A 12,885-nucleotide genomic window follows, 5' to 3' on the forward strand; every position below is an offset into this window, starting at 1 on the left:
CTCTGGGACAGACCTCTACGGGACAGGCCTCTATAAGGGACAGACCTCTATATGGGACAGGCCTCTGTATACGGGACAGGCCTCTGTATACGGGACAGGCCTCTATAGGGGCCTCTATATGGGACAGACCTCTATATGGGACAGGCCTCTGTATACGGGGGACAGGCCTCTATAAGGGACAGGCCTCTATATGGGACAGGCCTCTATATGGGACAGGCCTCTATATGAAACAGCCAACACAGAAACTGTCTGCCGAGTTCTCAGATGTTTGTGAACACACTGAACAAGTAACCACAATGAAGAGAAGAATCCCACAATGCACCAGTGTGTCTCTCTAGTGAGTCTTTAACTGAAAGAGGACGATGATGGTGGGCACTGCGGCGTCCATTATGAAATACCATCGGACGGTTTATTTAAACCAGTGTGAATATTATTTATAATATAATAACATCGATAAGGAATCATTCATCTGATTCATTTGGGAGATTCTGTTAAATTTTACAATTCTACATTCAAATAAGTAATTTGTCTTCATTAGTAGCATTAATATAATTATATGTATATTTCACTCTAGAACAATAAAAAAAACAAAAAACTGAAATAATAGTTTCTATAAAATAAACTGAAGGACTGAACTGTGTCTGTATTTGAGTTTAAACATTTATATTTGTGTAGAAGATCAAAGCAGCTTTAAGAGGTTTTTTACATCCAGATAATTCCTCTAAAATCCAGACCAGGCCTCTAATGGAGACACCCGGCCAGTAAAGGAGACCTGAACTTCAGTCTGCAGTCTCAGTTGTTCCTACGGATGTTTTTTTACAGTGCACTCCTATGAATCCTCTTCCCGCCGTTGGAGCGGAGCCTCGGGGTCGGCCCGCGGGTCGGGAGGAGGAGGAGGAGGAGGAGGAGGAGGAGCGGGAACGCCCCGGCTCGCAGCGCAGTCCAATTAAATTTCCTCCCATGACCTCATCACATTCTTCTCCAACAATGGCCGCTTTGACTTTTGAACGTGTGGGCATGAGTGAATCCTCCGTCGGCAGAGGAACGGCAACGACATCGCCATCGGTGCACGCAGCAGGTAGTGAAAGCAGGGCAGAGGTCAAAGGTCACCTCTGTGTTTACATGCACTTCAGTAATCTGATTATTCTGAGCGAGCGCTGCTGCACAGACCTGATCGGTCACACAGAAAGGTTCTGTGATGTTTTCAAATGACTGTTAATAATAAATAATAAATAAATAACCAAAAATTAGGAATTAGTTTTCATTAGTGTTTAATAAGTTCCTTCATGTTTTCTCTGAGTGGTGCAAAATAAAACTCCCAGATTTCAAAAGGGAGTCTGGTGCCATGTTCCAAAACATGTCTGATTATTAAAACAATGTGATGAGTTTTTATGTGCAGGATAAAGAGAGCGATCAATAAAGTTATTGATCAATGAAAACAAACATCTGAACCTGAGTCTTTAGGCTTCAAAACCGTCTTTCCACTGAGGTGAATTCGACTCAGTGAATGACTGAAAACGAGCTCCTGTATTTTAGGACTGATGCCGTCCCCTCTCTCTCTCTGCAGGTGCCGGGGTCAGAGGTCAACGAGCTGAAGCCTCCGACAGATAAAACCTGAACAAATTGAGGAGTTTTTCATTGAGGGTGGGAGGACGGGTGAGTCAGAGGGAGGAATGTGAGGAATGTGAGCAGAGTTTAAACTCCACAACATGAAACAGTTTTACTGCCTCTGATCCTGGACCCTGTCCTCGCTCACTCAGAGGTCAGAGGTCACTGTCAGGACCTCAGAGAGGCAGCGTTCAGCTCGAGGACACTTCAGCAGCCCACACCGGGTGGTTACTACGGTAACGGCCGAACTGACAGTCAGACTGTGGACATATGACGGCCTTTAGCTCGTGTTTCTAGAGTTACGTGTTGTTACGAACACGTTAGGAATTGTTAAAATGTGATATTTCTTAAAGGGAGTTTGGTGCAGGGAGCTTTTAGTTGGATTCAAACTGCTGATATGGATCATTGTTAACGTTTAGTCTCCACTACAGAAACACTAGCTAACTGCTGAAGGCTGATCAGGTTTAAAGGAGAAACAACAGTCTTGTGTTTGTACGTTTTAAACAGAACGACGGCAGAATAACGGCACAACTTTCCCACCTTGAACCGACCAAAACGTCCCCAGAATCCATCTGGTTGTGTTTGTTTGTGCGCCACATCCTGAGCTGCAGATTAATCATAGATCTGCTCACTCAGTAGTTTGTTTCTGGAGGAATTTTAATCTTTCTGTGGCGGTTCACTGCACCGTAAACAATGTCTGTCGAGTTTACAGTGAAAAACTTACAGTAAAAGTCTGTAAACACTAAACAGGTTGGGAATATATAGTATAGGAATTCATACGGAATAAAGAAGTTATTTTATTACAGACTGTACACAGAAACAGTACTAATATCCTTTTACCATAACAGTACACTGTAAAACTAAATCTGTACATTTATGGGGTTTTTACGTACATGGAAATATTAATCAAATTACAAAAGATATCCAGTGAATTTACATTCACAGGTAAAATAATGTGAAGAATCTGTAAATGTAAATAATTAAAGCTAGTATTTGTTTGTCAATCGACAGTTGTTATCAGTGTAAACAGCAATAATTACTGTAATCTCACAGATAGTGACTTTTATTACACTTCTATAACTTTTAACATTCACATTAAAATAATAACAATCCAATAATAACAGCACTCTGCTGTAAATGTCTGATTATTGTATTATAGCAGAGTTCACCTGGATTTATAGATCATTGGTTTTACACTGTAAAAATATTTAGTTAAACATTAAAAAAGATAAAAATTACACAAGATTTTATATAAAATTAAAGTTAAAAACTGTATTTTCATTTAACGAGTTATTTTCATGTTTTTTTACCGTTTCTTTGGCGCTCAGCTGCTTTTTAAAGTTTGTAGTTTCCAGTTTGTAGTTGGCAGTGCAGTAAAGTTCACTGTGTTGCATTGTGGGAGCTGAATGTAGATGAGTGTGGCTGCAGTGTGTCACACATTAATGTGTCTGTTAATGTGTAATCTGCTCCATAGAGAGGAATGCACACAAACACTGAGGTGTGTTTGGTTTCCACACCCCGACGTCCCTCTGGGTATCAGACCGTTATCAGCCTCGACCAACCTGCAGCTTTTATTCCTGAACTCACTCAGAATTAATCAGCTGGAATTTAAAACAAGAGTCAGAGAGGCCCCGGTGTGAGCGCGCTCAGTAGAGCGTCTGCAGGATGCCACTGATAGCACCTTAATCTCTTCTTCTGTTTTATAAACACAGCCGCCGCCGGCCGAGCGCTCTGATTGGACGGGAGGAGATTAAAGTGGCAGGCTGGAGGCCGGTGTGTGTGTGTGTGTGTGTGAGTACTTTTTACTAGATATTTGGTCACTTAATATAAAGACACTGAATCCAAAATGTTGTTTAAAGTTACAGAATCGACTTTTATTTAAAATGTTCAATCTGGCTTTAACTGTAAGACAAACTTTATAAGTTCCAAAAGATTTTTGATCAAACAACCAAAGTTTGAAGATGGTTAAAAGATAAAAGAAACGTGTGTGTGTGTGTGTGTGTGTGTGTGTGTGTGTGTGTGTGTGTGTGTGTGTGTGTGTGTGTGTGTGTGTGTGTGTGTGTGTGTGTGTGTGTGTGTGTGTGTGTGTGTGGTGGGGGGATTTCCAACTGGGGGAGACGGTAAGGCTGCAGCCCTGTCATCATTTATTGGACAGATTACCTTTAATGTGACTCTTTATTATTATTATTATTATTATTATTATTATTATTATTAATTCAATAAATGAAGTTTAAAGTCATTTTTCTTTCAGACTGTGCGAGCTGTTCAGTTACTAACGGATCAGAGAACGTTTACTGACAACATCACAAACTCCAGGAGTCCACCTTAAGACCAGAAATAACCCAGAACCAGATCCCCCCCCCACTCTACAGCAGTGTGTGTGGTGAAGATTTAACAGCAGAGACCACCAAAGAAGAAGACGCCCCGCCCAGAGGCGTCACCACACCGGGACGTCAGGAACAAACGAACAGAGCGGCCCTCGTTATCAGAGACAAAGAGTCCCAGCAGGACTCCCCCCCCCTGCAGCCCCCCCAACAAAGAGTCCACAGCTGCTGGACCCTCAACGTGAACATTTACATGTCTGATCAGGTGACAATGACGTCACAGCGAGCTTATGGTCCCGCCACAGGTACAGGAAGTGTTTAAAACCACTAACTACCTAACGAATGAATGTTCGCTCTGTGTCGCTAACAGCTGCAGATTGATTGACGGGTGAATATCAGGATATTATTGGTTGATCAGTTAGTTCATGCTGACGTAAGCACGCGTCACATTTAGTTTCACAGGGAGACACAAAGATTGGATTTATATAATAATACAAAGAAAGAGAGTGTGTGTGAATGTTACCCAGAGGAACACTAGAACTGAGGATGAGACCTTAAAGGGTTAAAAGGACCTTTTTAATTTCAACTTGAAATATTTTTAGGTTTAAAGATAATAATAAATATCTTCCCTCCCAAAAAGTCTGATAAAATATTCTGTCCTACAACCTCCCCTGAGGGACCCCTGTTGGTCCACAGACCTCAGTTTGAGAACCACAGTGCTGGAGACAGTGGATCAAAGGTTTGTGTGTGTGTGTGTGTGTGTGTGTGTGTGTGTGTGTGTGTGTGTGTGTGTGTGTGTGTGTGTCTGCTGGAGGTCTTCCTGTCTCCGTCTTTGGGATTAAATGTAATCAGGAACATCACGTTCTCCGAAAAATAACCGAAGAGAAAACATTCAAATCTGCTTCAGCCAATGAGAGAAGCCCGTCAGCCTCCAGATGTTCTGCCAGACATAAACATCTGCTATCAGCCGTTGCCATTGGAAACAAACGGAGGGAATATTAGGTGTGTGTGTGTGTGTGAGCTGATCAAAGATTACATCAGCCTTCACCTGGACGAGCTGCAGTGATTGATCCAGTTTAACAAACACAGAATAAGTTCAGTGTGAGCTCTGTTGTTATGAGCTGGTCCCCCCCCCCCGGTGGATAGTGCCTGCAGTGAGTTTTAGTGTGGGATCTTTAAAACGTGTTTCTACTGTAAAGTGTCGACGTTGGAGCATTGAAGGACGAGCGAAGACGATCGGGTTTGAAGCAGCGTATGAATCCGTCCTCACGTCTGCAGCGGGCGCCGTAATTATCTGTTTACTCTGCTTTGAAAAGGAGTCACTTTTTACTCTTCCTCCTCCCGGGGAGCAGAGCTAAAATTACCCTGCATGCATCTGCTTGCCCCTGTAATGCATCTCTGCTCGTTCAGACTCTCCGCCGTCTATAATAATAGAAAACCCCCGTCCCAGCTCCCCCTGGGGCCTCGAATCACTTCCTGAGCAGCAAATCACAGTCTCAGCAGCCCCCCTGAAGCCCCCCCAGGCTGCTGTAACCCACTTCAGTTCAAGACCGCTCCTCTCCGAGTCCTGGATTCCCACAGCGAGGACAGGAAGCGCTTACAGTCGGGTCAAAGGTCGAAGCCATGTAGCTCGGTCAGAAGTGGAAGTTGTGCCTGCACCAGAGTCCATTCAGGAAAACCACGTTTAAGAAAAGCAGCTGCAGAAACGTTTTGATCACGACTGAAACGATTAATCAATTCATCAGCTCCTGTTTTACAAAGTTTATTAGATTTATGACGTTTAATCACATTCTCTCGTTCCAACACCCCAAATACACCGACGCCTTTATTTAGGAAAAAACTTTTACAGGAACTTACTGACGTATAGATAATTTAATTATAAAAAATGTGGAGATTGTCAGAGTTCAGCGTCTCCAATGTGAATATGCTTCCTTCAGTCCTCGGAGACTATAAACTGTTGTGGACTGTTTCCTTACTACCTCTGTAGATTCTTGTTTGTTTTTAAAGGTTTTTAAGATATTTGGTGAAGACAAAATATATAAAATAATAATGATCATTTACTTCTGAAACTTAAATTAACTGAAGTTATTACACAGCATCAACCCGCAGCTCTTGAACGCAGCATTATCAAATTGTAAAGCATTGTAAACTGTGGATTTCATCAGCCGACACTCAAAACTCTCAGACCGTTGGAGGGTCCTTGAACGCACCGCCCTGCTTTCAGCTTGCTGTGTGTGGCGGACGGGTCCTTTAAAGGCGCTGATAAAGAGACACAGAACACCTCCATGTGCAAATCAGATTGTATCAACCTGTTTAGTCTGAGCCAACATGAGTCCTTCACGTTCAGTCTGAAGGACGGAGAACACAGCGAGTTCCCAGGAGCCACTGCTGCTTCAACGCCAACCCTGTTCACTGCGGCGTCTAAAGATCATAAAGGGTTAATCCCGTCCGTATGAAATGTCTGAAGGTCGCTGTGGAGAGATAAGGCGCTGATGTTTACGATGCTGCTGCGTTCACTGCCTCCAGCCAGGAACAACCCGCAGCAACAGTAAACCCTCATCACACACACATAATTACAACTTCCTGCCAGCTCGCCGCCGAGGTTTGATCCAGACGTCAGCGGGAATAAAAGTTTAGAATAATAACAACCTGTCGCACCGCCAACGGTAAGAGAGAGAGAGACCACTGTTTCCATCAGCTGTGGATGAGTCAGTGAACGCTCTCCAGCCGTCAGCGAGCACAGAGTCCCTGTAACGGCGTGGACACAAATACTAAATAAACTCCAGCAGGTGATATTTCCTCTGCTCTCCCTCTCTAAACATTAACGTTTCATGTTCTTCAGGCTCGGACTGCTGGACCCCGCCACCATTAAACACAGGAACTATGCGAAAAACCAAAAACGGGACTTGTGTTGACGTGGAGCCTCAATGACAGAGCCTCAGCGGTGACCCTGAACGCACCACGGGCCTTTTAATTAGCAGACGGTGACAAGAATGTGCAGTTTGTGGTTCAAAGTGATGAGTGAACAAACACGGGGGGGGGGTACATCTGTTCTAATAACAGACGTAATGGTTAGTGTGGAGCAGCAACTGAGGGGCCGGTTAGAGGATGAAGGCTCAAAGGTCAAAGGTCGAGCGGCATTACCGTCTGCTGCTGAAATATGAGATTAAAGAAAAACTAAAGATATGAAACCAATAAGATCAATAAGGAAATATCTGATCAAAGGATGAAGGAAACAGAGTCATTCTGTGAGAGAGGGGACAGAGAGTGACGACCTCCTCCTCCTCCTCCTCCTCCTCGTCAGTGTTAAAGACCGAAGACAAAGAGGTTTGTGAGGAGCCTCTGATCTCCTGATAGGACCCGTCCTCCCTTTGATGGAGGAGGAGGAGGAGGAGGAGGAGGAGGAAGAAACTCTTCAGCTCTTTCAGACTGTGTCAGGAATGTGACAACAAAGTGAAGACACGGACGGCGTCTTCATCTCAACAGGAAGTGAAGATGTTGTAAGTCAGTTATCAGACTCTTCTGAATATTGTCGGTTTATAAACGTTCACCGTTAATAATCAGCAGGTTTTCACAATAAAATACTAAAAGTATTTATTTATTATATCTTATTTGTTGTGTAATACTGATGATTTATTGTACAGTGCTGGAATGTGTTTTATTAAAGCTGATCTGTCTCACATTATAACATTATTAATACTCATCATTAGTATTAACTCATCACACTGTTACATACTGAACTATACACATAAAGACTGTTACACTGTAATATAATAAACATATTTTAAACTCTTATTATTATTTCTATTTCTTATAATGTGTTTGCAACGTAAGCAGCCAATGATCCTCCAGGGATCAATAAAGTTTACAGTTTTACTATTCGACTGCGTTCCATAAATATACACACAGTAAATAAACCTGTTTAAAATGTAAATTATTGAGGGTTTGAACCTTCACAAGAATTATATATATTATAACTTTGAACAGATCTGTAATGTAGTTTAATGTAGAACAGATAAAAACTGTAATTTAAAGATAATCATTTACAGAAACTGTTTCCTCTCTGCTTTTTATTATCCGACGGAAATTAAATGTCACTGTGACAGAGATCTGACCGCCATCTTTGTTACAGGAACACAGAGCGGTCCAATCCCAGCCTCCGCCCTTCTCCTGCAGACATTTTGAGCTCTTTATCTGCACTTTGGCCTGAGAGAATTACCCACAGTTCATAGCGTTGTGACATTAAACACAGGCTATAATGAGGTTATTCTTTCAAATAACTGAATGTTTGGTCAGATGTTGTTATTGTTTACAAAAGAGCTGCACAATTAATCAAATTATTATCATAATAACAACATAATGAAGTTCTGTAGTTTTTAATCTCCAGATGTTACAAACAAACATCATCAGGATTTTAATGGTTTTCTCTGTGAAAATTAAATGTATGATATAAAACTGATCATCCCCACTAATCGAGAATCATATCACAATAAGCGTTAATAGTTTACAGGATGAAGATAAAGCAGCAATCTGACCTCCGCCTGCTCGTGATGAAGAATTTCAGAGAAACTCTTAAAATTCTTCAGCTCTCGTCTGAAGAGGCTGAATATTAATGTGAGGGCCCCTCGAGTGTCAGTGGGACAAACAACCGGCCCCCGGAGGCCTCGAGTTCAACCCCACTGCTGCAGAGAGGAAGCTCCTCCTCCTCCTCCTGCAGGGGGGAACACCTCCACCTGTCCTCCAGACTTTCCGCTAACAGACAGACGGACCCTCAGAGACTCCACAGAACCGCCTGCAGCAAAAACACGACGACGTCCACAAAGCATCGACTGATTAGCTGCAACCATCCATCCATTAATTACATTACCAATTATCTTCTAAATAATTAAGTCATGATTTTGAGTCATTATTAAGAAAACAATGTGAATATAATGAGAATAATTTCTGGTTCCTTTAGTGACAGTTAACTGAATATCTTTGAGCCCAAACAACTAATCGATTAACAGAGAAACTGAAATAGGATCATTAACAACAGTGAACCTGGAGCTTTACAGTGAACCTGGAGCTTTACAGTGAACCTGGAGCTTTACAGTGAACCTGGAGCTTTACAGTGAACCTGGAGCTTTACAGTGAATGCTGACTGTGGTACAGTCCGAGTCTGAATCGGGTCCAGCTTTTATAAGGTTCAGTCTGACAGAGCTGAGCCTGAAGTGTCCTTAAAAGGCCACCGTACAAACAGAGGACCAAACCTGTGCTGCAGCATCCCTCCCGTTGCTATGGTGACCTGCAGCAGCGACGACGCTTCAACAAACACGTTCTTTTAGGTTCTGTGTCATATAAACAAATATCTACGTTAAATTAAAGTAACAGTGCGAGGAGCCCGAAGCGAGCGGGGACCATCTCCTCCCGCCGGTTACAGCGATCCTGTACTCTCATGATCAGAACCGGCCTTAGATTCATCCTGTTTATAAGTTTTCTCCAGTCTCACAGTAACCCACTGACCACCGCCTCTAAGTCCACCAGTGCACAGGAGCTAACAGGAGCTAACAGGAGCTAACAGGAGCTAACAGGAGCTAACAGGAGCTGCTAGCAGATGATTCAGCTCAGTAAATATACTGTTACTCTGTTAGACAACAACCAGCCGTCCAATCAGAGCCCAGCTGTGTGTGACTGACAGTCCTCAGCTGACCTCCATCAGTCTGCGTCGGGTGTGAAATGACAGAGACACGCAGCCGAGTGCGTCCGTCCGTCCCTCCCAGAGGCAGCAGTGCAGTGTGGGAAAACCCAGCTGAGAGTTTCTCTGGCCTCGAGCCGCTCCTCAGGCTTCCCAGCGCGCCATAAAAGTGCGTTTTTTTTCCTCTGCAGTGGCCAGCTGTTGCAAATTATACCAATGTGAGAGTGTGTGAGCGAGGGGGGGTGAGGAGGGTGAAGAGGGGGGAGTCATCTGGTCGGGACTCATTGTTTTGTGTCTGAGGAATGAAGTCAGCGTGGGAAACTGGGATGTGGAGAGATTATGAGAGCTGCACAGCTGGACGGGCGGCTCTGGAAATCACTGAGGGCTTATTGCAGCCGATGAAAGAGGAAGAATCCCTTTAACCCCCCAAATATCCCCAAAATGGCCCCAAATATCCCCAAAATGGCCCCAAATATCCCCAAACTGACCCCAAATATCCCCAAACTGGCCCCAAAGTTGACTTTGTATCTCCAGCCTGACGTGTTTGTGAAGCGTTTTTGATTTTCAGTCGCAGGCGGGTTCTTTTTTCTTTATTATTATTTTCTTTAACAGGTTTGATTAATCAATCGGTTCACGTTGACGGTGAATAAATGTTATTTTCCCGCTCATGGTGAACGGTGTAACGTCATGAGGATGTTTCACTGGCGGCCCCACAACAGGTTGTTCCTGACTTTTAGTGATTGAAAATCAAAATCAAAAGTTTCCCTTTCGACCAGGAACAAGAAAAACTCAACAAAAAACAAAACTCAAATATCTACGGAAGCCCATTTCTGCCAATGTCACAGGGAAGAAAGAAATTCTGTATTTTAGTAGTAGTAGTAGTATTATTATAATGAGAAACGTTCTCATTATAATATCATACAGATAGTTTCCCCTCACATTGGCAGTAGTGGGCTTCCGTAGGTAACTGCTCGGGCAGATACGGCGAGCCGCTCACATTCGGTGTGAAACGTGTCCGCTGAGCTTTTCCTGGAAGTACAAAGACATTTTTTATCTTGTGAGGCATTCAGGAGATGTTTTGCCTCCATGTTCAGACTTCAAAGAAGCGCTCAGGTAGTGAAGCGAGTAACTGCCCCCCCTCAGACGGCGGGATGAGTCCAGCTGTTTGCACGTGACGCTTGAAGTAAGCTCAAGTTCACACACGTCTCTCTTTAATTAACAGCCTGAAAGTGAACGAGAGGCACCTTTAATTAGCTTAGGGATTTATAAAGGAGGGAGTTTATTATCATTTATGTTTCCACTGATGCTGAACGAGGTTTGTATCTGCAGCTCGTGTTCAGACGACATCTCAAAACTTTGGCTTCTTTCGTGAAATGAAAGGATGTGAGCATTTCCACCCAGCTGCAGTCGGAGTGTTTCAGAGCGAGTGATGATCTGCGAGCAGCCTTAGTTTCCCTCGTGGGTTTCAGCTGTGTTGGTTAAATCCAGATAAATGACGGAGGCCCCCTCTCAGCCCATCTGCACTCTTCTGCTTTACGGGTCTTTCATGTCGGCTCTGTAGTCTGAGTCGAGTCGGGACACGTCGCCTTCCCGCCGCATCAAACAGAAAGACGAGCAGACCTGAGCTCCACAAACGCCTCGTATTTCCTGAGATTAAGAGCCGGCATCATGGCCTCAATCTGAAGCCGCTGAACATGACGAAGGAATCGAACCTCAGCAGCCGGAAACAGTCGGGTACAAAACAATTTATGATCTTACTGACTGATTTGTTCAAATAATAATATTTATCGGGTTCAAACCACAAAACCCGATCCACCTCGCTCTGAAAGTAATTAGAGAATCAAACCTCAGTTCCCTCATCAGATAACTCCAGACCTCATTCAAAGTGTTGCAGGTTGTAGAAGCTTGATCCAGTTTGAAGCTGCATGTTCACTATAAACTGGATCTTGGTGGTTTGGTGGAATAATAAGGGCTTTGTCAAAGTTAGTAATGCAAAAGTAAAGTTCGACGTTGGTATCAAAGGTCTGATGTTCATTAATGGACGTTTGCCCCAGTTGGAGAAACAATCGAAAGAATCGAACGAGAATCAACGTTTCACACAGCAGAGCTCGTTTCAAACATCATCCAGTTTCTGGATCAGGTTCGGAGGAGGCTGACTGCCTCAACCGAGGCTGACCGCCTCCACCGAGGTTACTTCTGTCTGCAGTATCTAAAGCACTGAGGATCCTCTCTGTTAAAAATCACTCTGACAGAAAGAGACAAAATATTTACGAGACTTTAAACAGGAAACAAACTCTTGATGCAAACTCAACGAGCTCTTAAACAAACATTCGTAGAACCGCTTCCTGTCCAGCCGACGATTACACAACCACTGAAACTGAAGCTGGATGCTTAAAGACTTCATTTCCCAGAAATCTGTGATGCTTTTGGAGGAAGGTTTTGGATTCTAACTTCCTGTGTGGAGCAGATTTTTCCACCGGTGACCAACTGACCTCAACACTGACCTCACAGGAACAAACAGGAGGCTCAGCTGGTGGCGATCAGACGCTCACTTCCTGTTTCAGCCTCAGACTAAGGCTGGTTTTCAGAATAAGACCAGACCCCCCCCCAGGGTGTGTGCTGAGGTGTTCACATTCCTCCAATCACACACCTGAGATATCTGTGGTTATCTGCAGCAGAACAAAGCCTGAGCTCTAATCATGAAGAGAACAACAACACAACAACGGAAACGCCGCCCGCAGGGAGAAAACTCAGCGTGTAATTAAACACATTTCCATCTGAGAATGAGGCGCTGAGCCCGGCTCTAATCAGAGTTCAGTACCTGAGGCTACAGAGACACAGTCAGCTCCAACCAGCAGCATGACTGAACCTCTCAGGAATGTCAGGCACTGTTAAAAACAGTAGTGCTGCAGGGAGGCCGGAGGCTTCAGAAATAGACAGGTATTTTTAAAAGAGTCGCAGCAACGAGGGCGGAGAGCTGCAGACGGAGAGCGATCTGATTGGTTGTTCAGTTTATAAGATATAAAACCAACCAGAGTCCGTGTTTACATCTTCACAGAACTCAGATCTTCAGGTTACTGTGATATTAAAGAGAAACACTGCAAGTGTTTGCATCTACAAACCACTTTAAATCTATAATCTATAATCTATAATCTATGTTTCACCGGTCGCCTGTCGATGGCGTCATATCCCCTTTGTTCCTGCGTCAGCGTTGTGGTTGTCTGCCAGAAGGTGTCATACATTGACTGTTGATCCAGTGTGAAGCCACATTGTTACCAT

At 43.7% G+C, this 12,885-nt stretch overlaps 1 protein-coding gene and 1 long non-coding RNA gene across 2 annotated transcripts in view; one reads left to right on the forward strand and one right to left on the reverse strand.

Annotated features, from left to right (window-relative positions):
• Positions 1 to 12,885, reverse strand: part of lamc1 (laminin, gamma 1) — a 41,851-nt gene that overhangs the window by 26,538 nt on the left and 2,428 nt on the right. The gene's annotated exons all lie outside the window — the stretch shown is intronic.
• Positions 897 to 3,971, forward strand: LOC127351066 (uncharacterized). The gene is made up of 4 exons (XR_007880788.1): positions 897 to 1,078; positions 1,568 to 1,656; positions 3,321 to 3,399; positions 3,860 to 3,971. It is a non-coding gene; the product is annotated as an uncharacterized LOC127351066 (long non-coding RNA).

This window comes from Dicentrarchus labrax, unplaced genomic scaffold, assembly GCF_905237075.1.
Source record: "Dicentrarchus labrax unplaced genomic scaffold, dlabrax2021, whole genome shotgun sequence".
In the NCBI taxonomy this organism is placed as follows: domain Eukaryota; kingdom Metazoa; phylum Chordata; class Actinopteri; family Moronidae; genus Dicentrarchus; species Dicentrarchus labrax.